Source organism: Hippopotamus amphibius, chromosome 1 (assembly GCF_030028045.1).
Source record: "Hippopotamus amphibius kiboko isolate mHipAmp2 chromosome 1, mHipAmp2.hap2, whole genome shotgun sequence".
In the NCBI taxonomy this organism is placed as follows: domain Eukaryota; kingdom Metazoa; phylum Chordata; class Mammalia; order Artiodactyla; family Hippopotamidae; genus Hippopotamus; species Hippopotamus amphibius.
The window spans coordinates 186,475,961-186,490,790 of NC_080186.1; the positions used below are offsets into that span (position 1 = coordinate 186,475,961).

Here is a 14,830-nt window from a genome sequence, read left to right on the forward strand (position 1 = left end):
GATGAATATATTATTTATCTCACAGAAGCCACCTTGTGGAATGCATCTTAAAGAAATATTTTCACTTGTACAGACTATGCCTTAAGGATATTTATTACAATATTATGTATAATTTTTAAAATTGGAAAAACTTAACGATGTAGTAACTGGATAAATAAATTACATAGAACCCACAGTATGAAAAACCACATAGCAACTAAGAGAATGAAAAAGATCTCTATGTATTAAAATATGGTAGACAGAATTATGGTCCCAAAGAATACCCTATGCTCCAATCCCAGGACTGTGAACATGTCATGTAACAGGGCAAAGGGACTTTGCAGATGTAGTTAGGATTATGAATAACTGTGCCTTACAGTACAGAGATTATCCTGGATTATCCAGATGGGCCCAATGTAATTGTATGAGTCTTTAAAAGCAGAAGAGGAAGGCAGAAGAGTCAATGAAATAGATTTAAAGCATGAGAAGGATTTGATGTGCCTTTGCAGGTGAGAAGATGGAGAAAGAAGGCCAAATATCAAGGTAACTATAAGGAACTGAGTTCTGCCAAGGAACTGAGCAAGCTTGGAAGCGGATTCTTCCCCAGTGCCCCCAGAGAAAAGTGCAGCCCTGATGATGCCTTGATTTTGGAATTGTGAGAATCTAGTCATGCCATGCACACCTAACTTTTGACCTACAAAACTGTAAGATGGTACATGGTGTTGTTTTTTAAGTGCTCAAGTTTGTGGTAATTTGTGATTCAGCAATAGAAAACTAATACATAAATGGAAAAAATTTCCAAGGCATATTGTTAAGCGAAACATATGTTAAGAGAGCAACATAAAAAAAAAACAAATGTATGTAAGTATATTGCATATTTATGTTTTTTTTGTGCCAAAATGCCACACATAGCCTCAGTCACAGCCATTATTCCTTCTTTTTGATCGCTGATCTGTGTTTCAGCTTGTTTTAAGATATGGCAAATAGTTTTGAAAACCTTTGAAAATACTTGTGGTTAATGCTCTGAAGTAGCAGAATTGATTTCCTAACATATATAAAAAAAGAAAAAAAACAGGAGAGAATAACAGAAAAGCATGAGAACACAAATTATTACACATTAAAGAAGAAATAAACCAAAACACTTGCCAGTGAATGAGTCTTTGAAAAGCCTGAAAACCAATGACATTCAAGTCTATCCTTGAATGTTGAACTTTGGATTCCTAATTTACTTTCCCATAGAATCCGTGTTTTGAGTTGATTAGACTGAATATATTACATTAGAAAATGAACGCATCACACCTTGATTAGTAAGAGTAGGCTGGTCTGGGTGTAATAAGCAGGATTCTATGAAGGAACCCAGGTGAAATTAGCTCTTATATTAAATGCCCTCCCCTCTGAGTGTGGGTGGAATCTACAAATACAATAAGGCAGCATTCCTAGGATTATATTAATCTACATGACAATAGGAGATTATTCAGATAGGTTTAATCAAATCACAGGTACCCTTGAAAAGCAGAGAGTTTTCTCTGGCTGGCAGCAGAAAAGGAAGTCAGGGATTTGAAGCACTTTATCTTTGAAGTTGGAGGGAGGCATGTGCCAAGGAATGAGGAAGCCTTCAGGAGCAGAAAGCAGTCTCTGGCTGACAAGCAGTGAGGAAACAGGGATGTTGGTCATACAACCACACAGCTGTGAATGTGGCCAGTGAGCTTGGGAGCTCAATGAGTTTGGAAGCAGATTTTTCTCCAGAGCTTCCAGATAAGCACCCAGACAACTAACACCTTGGTTTCCACTTTGTGAGACTCTAAGCAGAGAACCCAGTAGAGCCCCCTGGTCTCTAGACCTACAAATCTGAGAGAGAATTAGTTGTTTTGAGTTGCTAAATTTGTGGTAATTTGTTACTCAGAAATAGAAAATGAATATACTGGGTATTTTGCAGTTAGCAAATGGTAAACTAAAGATCATAAATATAAACTCTTGGCACACACGTGCCGTGTGCTCTTGGATGCCACGTTAGATCTGTTTCTTTGCTTTTTGTTGTTTTTGTTATTGTAATCATACATGATGGCCTGCATCCGGGAACACTGTCCCTCTGTCTGAATGTTGAACTAAATCTGCCCTGCCCACCTGTGTGAATGGCTAAAATTAACATATCCCCTCACTGAGGCTGGTTATTCCTGGAGATCTTTTGTAAGACTGATGGCCCTTTAACTTTACTTCCCCACAGCCCCTCCCTTTCTGGTTCTATAAAGCAAACTAGCATCCAGTCCCCAATAAGATAGTTTTTTAGGAGACATTAGTCTGCCATCTTCTTAGTTTGCTGGCTTTCTGAATAAAGTCGTATTCCTTGCCTTAACACCTCATCTCCGATTCACTGGCCTGTCATGCAGGGAGCAGAATGAGCTTGGACTTGGTAACACTCTCTTATTGACTTTACAGTGTTAGGTCTAAATATAAGCCCAATAAATATTTTTAGTTTGGTTATGTGGTGAGTAAATGCATGCATGAATAAAAGAATGAAGCAATAAACAATTTTTCATCTGTCCAGTCATGCAACAAATACTTATGGGATGCTCACTATGTATCATGAAGGATTCTGAGTGCTGTACATGGTAGAAAGAGCTTCAAGACACCAGGTCATTTATATTCTAGTTTCAAACAAGAGCTCAAAATTCCAGGGACTAGAGCTTCCCATGTTGGAGGAGCAGAAGGTCGTTGGAGGAGCAGAAGGTCATTGGAGTGCTGTGAATGAAGGCCCATGGAAAGAGAGGATCATGAGGTCAGCAGAAGGCCTTTCAGGCAAGACTTTGAGGGCCATGCATAGAGGGTGAGTGTGATGGGGAGACACTGGAGAGTTAAGGGAAGAAATGGTGTGATATGATGTATGCTTTTATCTTAAAAATTAAGAAGGATCCTAAATATCCAAAGAAAGTCTTTTAAATAACACAAAATAAATCTGAAGAAAATCGATCACTACAGAGATGCCAATGCAATGATCTCCAACTTGCAGGTGTGCTGTATCAAATTGTTGCAATACAAATAGAAGTGAGTTTCTCCACTGATATGGAGGGAATAAACTAGCAGTGGGGGAAATTGTTGCAGTGCAAATAGAAGTGATTATTCTTTTTCCTCTTGAGAGCAAGGAAAACAAAGAGAACTTCAAACAGCCTAGAGGAGAAAGATAATCTGGCCTGAAAGAGTTAAACAATCTTGGTTATTCTTTAGCTATTATTACTAACAAACACTTGTAGCTAGACTTGTCTCTCACAAATCTAATTCCTCTCTGACTCCATACAAATTATACTTTGTACTTGTCATCCCCCCCCCCCCAACCAGGAGTCTTCGTTTCAAAAAGAAGGTCATGGGCCAATAACTTCAGGTACACCAGACCCGGTTGCTTTGCTGCCTGATGCCAGCTTTGGCCATAACTTTGCAGAAGAAAAGAATGCAAGATCCTCACCACCTGGACTCTTATCATTTACCCGGGCTGTGAGCCCCACATATAAAATCTTTCCCAACTCCCGAGGAGCAGGGGGCACAGTTCTTGAGGTGCTAGCCTGCTGTGTCTTCCCTTCTGCCTGGCAGAAAAATAAAGCCATCTCTCTCTTCCTCCAAAATCTCTGTCTCCGTATTTCTATTTGGCCTCAGTGCACAGAGTAGCCATTATTACGGCAACAAAATTTAGAGCTGAAAGTTATACAGTGTAGCCCTCGCCCCTTATTTGCAGGGGATACATTCCATTATTCCTAGTGGATGCCTGAAACTGTAAATAGTACTGAACCCATATACACTGTTTTTTCTATACATATGTATTTATGATAAAATTTAATTTATAAATCAGGCTAAGTAAGAGGTTAATAATACCTAACAATAAAACAGAATAATTATAACAATATACTATAATAAAAGTTTTGTGAATATGGTGTCTCTCTCTCTCAAAATATCTTTTTTTTTTAGTGTGTAGAAACTTTATTCTATTTCTTTAATCACTTTATCTCTCTCAAAATATCTTGTTGTAAAAATTTAATACCTTTTCCATCTTAAGCACACATCGTGCGCTGTGGCCATAACTTCTACAGTCTGAGGGATTACAGCAAAACTAGCACGGATTTCTTTTTCCTTCTTCACAATTTCATGCACGGAAGATTCATTCTTACCATATATCTTAGTAGATCTTGATAAGCTCAGAACATGATTTTTTTTCTTTCTTATTAAGCCAAGAACTTTGAACTTTTCACTTAAAGGAGGCACTTTTCGGCTCTCTTTGGCATATCTGAATTGTCAGTATCACTACTCTTGTGCTTTAAAGGGGGCCATTACTAAGTAAAATAAGGGTTACCGGAACACAAGCACACGATAGTGTGATAGTTGATCTGATAACCTAAATGACTAGTGGGATATACTGGACAAAGGGATGATTCATATCAGGTGCAGGACGGAGAGGGATGCTGCAAGATTTCATCATGCTACTCAGAATGGCACGTGACTTAAAACTATAAACAGTTTATTCCTGGAATTTTCCACTTAATATTATCAGACCATGGTTGATTGTGGGTAACTGAATCTAAAGAAGGCAAAAACCCCAGATAAGGGGGACTACAGTACTTTGGTGCAACATGTACTGCTACATAAAGAAAGCAAAAGACAGTTAAGTGTGACTCATCCTTGTCCACATTCCAAGTTATGTATATGTACTACTCATTTGCTTGGTGGTCATCGTTTGCCACTATAATCATGCAACTTATACACCTCTTTCAAAACACATGGACCATTCTATTAATAAAATCTGAGTTTTGGTTATTTTTAAGTGTCCAGAGCACAGATAAGTATTGATAGTTATCTATTTAATCCACCAACTGTTTATAACATAATAGGCAGAGCCTTGACATTCTGGCAAAATTTTATGGATTGATGATATGTAGGGAATCATTTCCTTGAAAAAAATAAGCAGAGTAGGCTCTGTAAACTTTAAGCAAAATAAATATTTGGGAGGAAACACTGTGGTCAGAAATCACAGAATATTAGTATTAAATATATAGCATATAAAATGCATTAAAATTATTTCACACTTCTTTCATGAGCCAAAAATAAAGAGGATGTTGCAGAGGGGCCTTAAATTACATTTACAAAAGGCAGAAAGATAAAGTGAAACACTGGAATGGGAAAGAGTATTCTTGCCCTAGGTCAAGACAACATTTTGAAACCTCTGGGGGTTACTGAAATAACAAATTTTTTCTTTAAAGTAGGCAAAAAAGTTAACAAGAATTGTTAGGGTGTCCGACACTGCCTATATTGCAATGGTGTTGCTATTTCTTTAGCTCTTTAGATGGTGATGATTCTCTGGAACTTACAAAATAAAGGAAGAGAGAGAAGGAAGGAGGGAGGGAGAGAGTTTGAAAGTAAGAGAGAGGCAGGGGTAAAGAAAGAGAGAGACAGAGACAGAGACACACACAGAGAGAGGGAGAGAATAGACACATTAAGGGGGCAGTTGCACTAAGACGCATTGGAAACTGTGTGAAAGTATTCTTTCTTTTTTGTAGTCACGATATCTGGGCCTCCTACTGGCATTCAGTGTACTATATTGAGGTTAGTGATGTGGACTAAATGTTTGTGTCCCCTCAGAATTCACATGTTGAAGCTCTAATCCCCAATGTGAGAGTATTTAGAGGTGAAGCCTTTTGAGGTAAGTAGATTTAGATGAAGTTTTGAGGGTGGAGCCCCCATGATGGCATTAGTGCTATTATACGATGAAGAGACCAGAGCTTGCTCTTTCTCCTGTGTGAGGACACAGCAAAAAGGCTGCAGTCTAAAAACCAGGACAGAGCCCTCACTAAGAATCTGACCATCCTGGCATCCTGTTCTGGGACTTTTAACTTCCAGAACTCTGAGAAATAAATGTTTTTTCTTTAAGCCACCCAATCCGTGGTATTTTGTTACAGCAGCCTGAACAGGTTAATATAGCCAATGATGCTAACCACCTGCAAAGAACCGCCCAGCCCAAATGAAACTAGTGTTCCTGTTGTTCTCATTGAGAAATGCTGAATCTTAGCCAAAGTGAGTAAGCTGGATTTTTGTGAGCACTCCTTATTCAGGAGCTACACTTCTGAGATGGGACCAAAGACAGTGACTAAAACAAGAAAACCATTAACTTTCTGTTTTCATGACTGGTGCAACCTATAGGCTATGACCTAGGCCTCTGCCTATTTGTTAATTTGACATCTCCATTGAATTATACATTTCCCATTTATGAGGCAGGAAAAATACTTTGTAAAACCATTGCAGAATTTGCTCTTGAATTATTTAATAATACTAAAATCAAAAGTCCATGTTCAAGGAATGAAGTTAACAGAGCATTATTATAATTTTGCCTGAAAGCTCTTCTTCTGACCCAGAAATAAAAACATATTCTACCTGACTCTTTCAGAGAATTATTCATTTTTTTCCACACTACTTCTGAATTAACCATTCCCAAAATAAAAATTCATTTTTTTATGGGTCAAAGACATCATAAGTAGAAGATTCATTCACACTGATCTATATAATATAAAATAGGACTTCATTTCCTCAAGACAGAGGATACTTCAGTTTTGGGGCAGACAACTATTACCTGAGAGCAAAGAAACAAATTTCATGGTCCCATCCCATGCTCCAATAAATAATCAATGAAAAAACAACATAGAGATAGTTAGCTAGAGTCTAACCTTAGTTACTCTACCATCCTTGGAGAGAAACACACATACAAAGGAAAGATCACTGTTCACCTTCAAGCCACAATACTTTGATATTTCACACAATCATTCTTTCTTAAAAGGGGATCATTGTTAAAGGAATCTTTCCAGCTGAGAGTCCTTCCCATGCAGCGCATAGGTAGAGGCTGTCACACATAAACTATACTGATGTAAAGAAGAGACTGTCCTTCTAGAGAGCCCATTGTGGGTGGTAGAATTCTTTGCTCAGCTTTTTCTGGATTTTAGCTTTTCAGAATATTCAGGGTCAGAGGAACAGCATACATAGATGTACAATACTGTATCACAGGAACAGAAAATAGGCCAAATTGCCAATCAGAGTAAGGTTTGTTTAAAATAGAAAATATACCATAATAATATGATAATATCCTTCTTCTCATGGTCAATACACACCTGCTTGGAATAAGCATTTTTAAATGTAATTAAAACTTATTACCTTACTTAAAACTGTATTCTCTTATAGCTTGAATCCCCATCTTTTTTCTCTTTATTCACATTAATTTTTGTAGGTCATCTATACAAATAGAAAAAATGTGTGCCTTTCCTGACCTCATAAGGACACTGTGGGTAGTTCTCTATTCCTACATTTTGTTTCCCTTTTGGTGCTTTTTTTTTTTTTTTTAAATACTGCCACTATTAACTAGAAAATTTTTTCCTACCCTTACTTTAGGTTATCCAATTCTTCTGCTCCACAGTCAGGGATTCTGTGAATCTCATTCCTTTAGCATCTGAAACCTGACAGAACAGCTGTGAATGACCTTCTAAAGACTATAATGCAAGGACATCAAGTAAGAATCAGGTCACATCTACTCAGTAACCTCATGTCCATGACACTTCAATGGGCTTTTGCAATAGTGAAGACATTCATCTCAATCCTGAGGTGTTTCCTTCTAAGAAAGATAACCTAGATGTTATTTTTAACCCTCTTTTTCTTGTTAAATCTTTCCAGGCAGGGACTGTGTCTCATGTTTCCTCTCTGTAGCTCTCCTCAGGACCTACAGTGCATGCTGTGCATAGCGAACATGGTCCTCCTGGGCTAAAGGCTTTGTTGGTCTCTTAAAACGTTTGTTATTTTTTGCTGTTGTTTTATTCATCACTTGTTCTCACTAGAGGAGAGGCAAAAGAAGAATATAAAAGGGAAAAAATGTAGGAGAAGGAAAGAGGAATTGAAGGAAGAGGTCATCAGAGGAACTGTGTGACTGTATGGAAGAGAATGGAGTAAAGCTTCAGAGAGCAAGTGGGCAGAGAGGTGAGGAGAGTATTAACTGTACTGTTAATAACGGTGAGAAAGTTTGATGAGAAGTTCTTATCAGTCTTCTCAGTCCTCTTCTATGCATGTTCTCCACTCTAGTTTATTTCTCATAATCTCTAAATCTTCACATATGTAACATTCATAACTATTGACAGTAAAGACCCAAGGGGAATTCTGTGCTTAGCTGCTGGCATATTTCATACATAGAATCACAAGCCATGTCCCTTCAGATGCTTTTCATCTCTCGACTGCACATTTTCACAACCTCTTAACTGGCCGCCCTGCTTCTGGACCTCATGATGCCATGAAGGATGACGGTCCTGCAGCAAAAGACCCTCAGGGTCTCCTCATCTACAGAAACATGGGAACCTCTTTCACAAGACATGTAAGCCTCTCAGGACAGGATCCCTGCCTCTCATTCAAGCCCCACTTCTCACCAAGTGTACTTTACTTTCTAGCAATACCCAAAGACCAGCAGTTCATGCCTTTGCACTTTTGGTCTATTATGTTCTATAAAAATTTGTAGGAGAAAAGGAATATTCCTGGGATTCCCTTTTTTTCCATACTGGCTGCCTATTAAAGAACAATTTTTTTTTTAAACCCACCACAGACATAACATCCCCTGGCAAGATTTTTCTGACTCAGTTTCTTTCTAGATATTTTGAATAGCTTTAACCCTTCCTAATGTCTTTGAATTTGCAAAATGCATCAACTGGTGCACATATGTCATCTTACACTATATGCTTATATGTCTATCTGCTCTATAAACTAATGAACTTCTTAATCTCTGTATCCAAGATTTGGGCACATATAGAAAATCAGCTAATGGTTGAACTGAATTACTGACATAATTCAACATTTACAGAAACAACAAGTCATTTAGAATGTAACAATTGATATAATATTTTGTGTATAGTAATTGGAAAATTCCTAGATATATACTCCAGAATTTTCTGTGATACCTTGGAATCAAAAGAGAGAAGGCCACTTAGAATTTGATAAACTTTTGATATTATTATCATGTCCAATAATGATGTACAGAAACATTTAATGAGAATGATACCTTCTTCCCAGGCATTATTTTTAGATCTCCAGGTACCTAACATTGAGCTATATTTTCAGAATGTAGATTTTTTTTTTTACTCCAAACTTTTTTTCTGATAACGTATCTATACTATGCCTGAGCCATTGATCTATTTTATTCTATGTTTATAAATAAAAAAATTAGAACATTAACAGAACTATTTGTTATTTCTTTTCTGGTGAATGTAATCTCTCAATTCTTAGTAAGAATATATAACCACTTCTACTTTTTATTGGTAAAATTATCATTATAGTGTTCTAATGCCTTGAGCCTTGCATTGAAATCCATCCTCTAGAGTTCAATATTCAAAGAGAAGTAACAAGAGACAAAATCTCACCAGAAAAAAAACAATTTACTTGGAACTGACAAACTTAAACAACACCTCCCCCACCCCCATTTTCTGTTCTAGTCTCTCATTGCTTAATTAAGTCCTCAGAAGAATCTTTTTATTGACAATAAGTGGACCCAAGCAGGAACAATATTCACAAAAACAAAGAACAAGTGTCAGAAGCAAGGTTATTGTTAATAACCTTAAACCTCATTTTCCCTTCAAATCATACTTAATCCTGATTTATCAGTATGTAGAAGTGTGTTTTACACTCAGTGAAATTCAGTTTTTAAGAAATGTGTGGGACCAGAACCTTTTCATCTAGGAGTATGCCCTTCATGCTGTGTTTAGGTGGATGGAAAATTATATGGTTTGCTCTGACCAAGAACCATTATTAGTACATACTCAAAAGTTTATTTAAGAAGAAGTTCAGTTGCTTCAAGTAAGATATACAATTTAAAGTGGCAAAAATATCGAGAAACTTTTCATCTATGAGATATCAAGCAGGAGAATTCCAATGATGTCTACTTTTTTCTCTACCTTCTTCAACAGTTATGTTTCTCTTCATAATTACAAGACAGCAAAAGCAGTTCCCAGCATCATACGCAGACTACCAATATGACAGTGAAAAAGAGAAAAGACCCTTCTTCCCTTGGTTCTCCTTTTATTAAAGGGAAACTCTTCCACTAACTCACAAGCAGACTGCCCATCAGAACTCACTGGTGAGGATCAGGTCATATGTTCTTATGTAGCTGCAAGGGAGGGTGGGAAAAGAAGTTCTGGCCTTTTCCATCTTTATAAAAGTAGATTGATTCTATCAACAAGGAATAAGAGGTCAGGTGGAAGAAGGCTTAAACATGTCAAATAATGTAAAGTTGAATAACATATATATTATGCCCATTAAACTATAAACATTATCAAGCGTAGTACTTGGTACTAAATATAGACAGTAATTTTTTTTAACGCGGCTGCACTTGTTTCGAATTCATTGACCTCTAGAACCATTCCACACACATTAGTAAAGACTATGAAGACTTCAAAGAGTCTATGAATAGAAACAGAAATTTTGAGAATTGATTTTTGTTTTCAAATAACTTCCAGTACCATTTATTAAGCTATTGTCTCTCAACTTTAAATCTGCCCTTCTATAGTCCACTTTGTGAAGCTGGGACTTGAGTTACAAGTCACACTTTTGCTCTGCTGGCTTCCTGTTTGGCTCTGCTCTTACAGGTCACTAGGGAGAGAGTGGAAGGCTTGAAAAGGATGGAGAGACTTGCTCCCTCTCTGAGTTTGTCTTTCTGCTTGTTCCTCCCATGCACCTTTGCAACACTTTTTTACCTTGCAGTGGAAAATCATTCCGATAACAGCCGCTAATTCCAGTTTGCAGTTTTTCCAGTGCTCGCAGAACCAATCCCTGGGTCCCTCTTCAGTGACACCAGCACTAGCTGGCTAGAACACCATTCTCAAAGGTCTGAGTGCCAGCTTCATGGGCAATGCCTCTGAGGTCAGAAATGAGACACCAGCCCAGCCAAGCAGTGAGCCTTGACACAGTTCTAAAGAGCACCTCTTTTAAACTTCTAAATCTGAATAATCTCAACCTTATTATTTGGTTTCTCCAGTCCAAGAGGAAGCTGATTCTCGAAGTTGCTATCTCTGCAGTACATTAGCTTAGTGTTCCCCTTTTGCCGTTCCAGTTCTTCAATATCTAGTCATTAATTCTTTATCGATTTATTCTTTAATAGGCTAAATTTGTTCTTCTTTAGGGGAGATTACATGTTTTTTAAAATTTACCAAAAGGAGCTTCTACTATTTCATCTTTTTCTGCATCCTTAAATCACGTCCATTTCCTGTTTTTTTTTCGATGTTCAGATACCATATTTTTTTCCCATAACCTTAAAGGTTAGATGCTTTTGTTTGCAATTCTTCAAGCCCATCACCATAATATTTTAAACACTTCAAACAAAAATAATCTGTCTTGGGATAGCAGACATATTTAATATTTCTTCAGCCATTTCCTTTTATTTTATTGAATTCAGTGTATACTCTATGTTACAAGTTTCTCCCAAGGCTCCAAGTTCATGGTTCTGAAATTAATACATGTCCAAGGGAACTGTGGTTAGCAAAAGAGGGAAGGCAGCATCAGGGGTGGAAAAAAGAGAAGGACAGTGACTTTTTTGAAAATAGAGGAACAGTAGGATATCAATGATAACAAGGAAAGAACCAGAGGTGGTGGCAACAGTGAGTTGCCAGAGTGGATGAAATAGTCCCTGGTTATCTCTGTAAGTAAATGGAAAAGGAGGGCTTTAAGGTTTGGCCTTGTGCTTTATGACAGATGACACGATGACCCATCCTGAATGTCCAGATTGACTCTACTGTTTAACTTGGGACTACCTGGGATTCATTTCAGGTAGAATACTCAAGAAGGCTTAAAGATCTGCTCTTAAAGACTAACTGAATAAATTCAAATGCAAAGGGGGAAATATTTTTCATATTCATTTAAAAAGATTTCAAAAATGCTATTTAAAGCTAAAAAGCAGAAAGAGCAAGATTACAGTCAGACAAATAATATGAAATATTTAGGGCAAGAATTGGGATGAAATGGGGAGGAAGGGAAGGACTGCAAGATTTGTTGCCTAAGGGGTATAATTATGCCTGCAACATATTTCCCTAGAACTTTTTAATCTTTAAGTTTTCTTCTTCTGTGCTTTCAAAAACCAGCCTATATACAGTCTTAAAAGTGTGCAATTCAGAGGAAATGTGAGATATATCACTGATTACTTTGGGTTCTCAACTGTCTTATTTTATATAGCTATCTATAGCCATGTAGTAACTACAATAAACTATTTCATAAATGTTAGCTACTTCTCACAAATTTTAAATTGCTTGCTTTCTACCTGTGAAATGCTGAGGGGAATTAATTTTTTTCTCTAAGTTAAACCTTAGTTGTAGCAATCAGAAAAAATTTGATTTTTATAAAACTTCTTACAAAGAATGTTTGGTTTGAATGTGGTAACCTGCTTCCTAAACTGGAGCTTTGTGAGTAGGTAAACTAACACAGTGTTTGTTTTAAATTTAGGATTAGCAGTAGACTAATCAATCCATCTTTGCAGACCTGAAATAGAGTTCTAGGAACTCTAGTCCCTGTGTTCTATGTGGAGCACCTCCATCTCCATATCTATTGGTAGCCCTTTCATTCCTCACTTGATGTAACTCCAACAGGTGGAAAATCCTGATGCTGAAAGCATCCATTTCTCATTCACTGAATGAGAGTAAATTTCTCCCAGTCAGCCAACTGAGGTATCACTAAATTGAAGCATGCCCACAGTGATAAGCCAAAAGAGTCAAGAGCTGACCTAAATGGACGGAGGCAACCAGAAAAAAACTATTGAAGAAGCTAAGTTTTGAAGGAAAGGAAAAGAATTAAATGATAGTAAGGGAGCAGAAAAGAATCTTATGAATGGAGGCAAATTACATAGCTTTGTTTTATATGAATTGAGTAGAAAAATGATCATAAGAATGTTTCAGTAAATGTGACATCATCTAGAAAGACAAAATACAGAATAGTGGTTATTTCTGACTCTTCTGATAAATTTTCACTTATTCAGCAAATATTTATTGAGCACCTACTATTGTCATTTGTCTTTTATTTTAGCACTCAGCTGTGGAGTATATATGTATATGTAGATTTACAAGATGTAATACACCTTTTTAAAAAAAAAAATTTATTTATTTGATCTTCATTATGGTATGCAGGATCTTTTAGTTGCAGCATGCAGACTTCTTAGCTGCGGCATGTGGACTGTTAGTTGTGGCATGCATGTGCGATCTAGTTACCCAACCAGGGATTGAACCCAGGCCTCCCGCATTGGGAGCGTGGAGTCTTATCCACTGACCACCAGGGAAGTCCCCAAGACGTAATACATCTTTAAATGAATATTCTGACTCTGAAATTGCTTATCCTCTTTTCCCTCTTTTTTGACATTGCTATGATTTCCGTACCTTATCTCATTTAGTCTTTTCCACAACCCTGTTAGGCTGAATGTTATGCCTGTTTTACATGAGGAAACTGAGGCTCAGAGGTGTTTAGTGTTAGACCCAAGCTCGCACATCTAGCAACTGCACCCAGCTCTGTTTGACTCCCAAAGTACTCAACTGCAATTCCAGCTGTCTACCTGATTTGAGTAAAGTGATAGTGGGCCACTGCCAACAAGTTTACTTGAATAGATAATCTACGGTATATAGTAGTGAGAAATGAAGTTTTAAAATTAGTATTTCAGAAAGGCACAAAGCTACCATTACTGAACTCAAAAGGGACAAAATGAGAACAGTGACTGCAAAAGAGGATTGATAGACATATATAGATATATACTTAGAGATAGGAATTGGAAGCAACCAAAAATGTTTTTTTCTAAGTCACACCAGAAATAGTCATAGCATGACAAAGGGAGCAGGATTACGTCCATGGATACTTAAAGAAAGATTCAACTGAAGTCGGGAAGGTGGATATGAGGAGAGAAGGTGATGGAAAAGTTAAAAACTATCCCCAAATTGGCAAGCTTAGGAAACTAGGATGGTAAATATATTATATCTGATGAAAAATCTGGAATGGAGTGGTTATTTTAGGTGTGGTGAAAAGACGAATTTGATATTCAAAATTCATATAATCAGGAACTGCATTGTGTATTTAAAGTAAAATTCCACAGCAACTTCTTCAGCTTTTATCCACCCCAAATTCAAACTTTTAATTTGAATTAAACCATAGCATAAAGATCAAAACACTTTATACGAAAACATAATTTGGAAAGTCTGGGCTATAAAGCCAACTGAACTTGTTGATATCACAGTAATGGATTCTGTTAGATCACAGATCTTCTATATCTAGCAGCCCTGTGCAGATTGTGAAGGCTGTTTTTTTTTTTTCCCCCACAATTGGTATATAAGCTTGTTAGGTATCAAGAGTCTGTCCTTCCTTCCTTCCCATTTTGGTTGTAGGTAAAATTCATAGCACATGTACTTGTGTCACTGTGGCTCCTCAAGATATTGACTAATGATTTTAGTTATATAACTGACTCTGATTAATAGAATACATATTAATTCTGGGTATATTTTATAGATTTGTCTATTTAAGTGATCCTAATGAATATCCCCCTTTGGGTCCCATCCTGTTTGTTCAGAGAATAATCTGTTCTGGCTTTATATTCAATAAATGAATCACCAAAGCATCCCAGGATGTACTAAACAGCACTAAATGTATAGGAAGATTTTCACCAGTTGAGTCTGTTTTATCTAGGCAAATATTTCCTTATTAATTCAATACAAACTTCTCAAAATTATATATATTTTTTGGTAAATGTATGTGCATGTTTCCATCATTAACTTAAAAAATTTATTCTAGTTTAAAATCTTAACATACTTTTCCCTTTAAAAAAATAAAATTGTCAGAA

The 14,830-nt window shown here is 36.9% G+C and overlaps 1 protein-coding gene and 1 long non-coding RNA gene across 2 annotated transcripts in view; one reads left to right on the plus strand and one right to left on the minus strand.

Moving 5' to 3' along the window:
* Nucleotides 1-14,830, minus strand: part of CAMK4 (calcium/calmodulin dependent protein kinase IV) — a 212,950-nt gene that overhangs the window by 46,164 nt on the left and 151,956 nt on the right. The window lies entirely within an intron of this gene.
* On the plus strand, nt 499-3,738 carry LOC130854820 (uncharacterized). Its single transcript, XR_009054196.1, has 3 exons — nt 499-522; nt 2,655-2,803; nt 3,313-3,738. It is a non-coding gene; the product is annotated as an uncharacterized LOC130854820 (long non-coding RNA).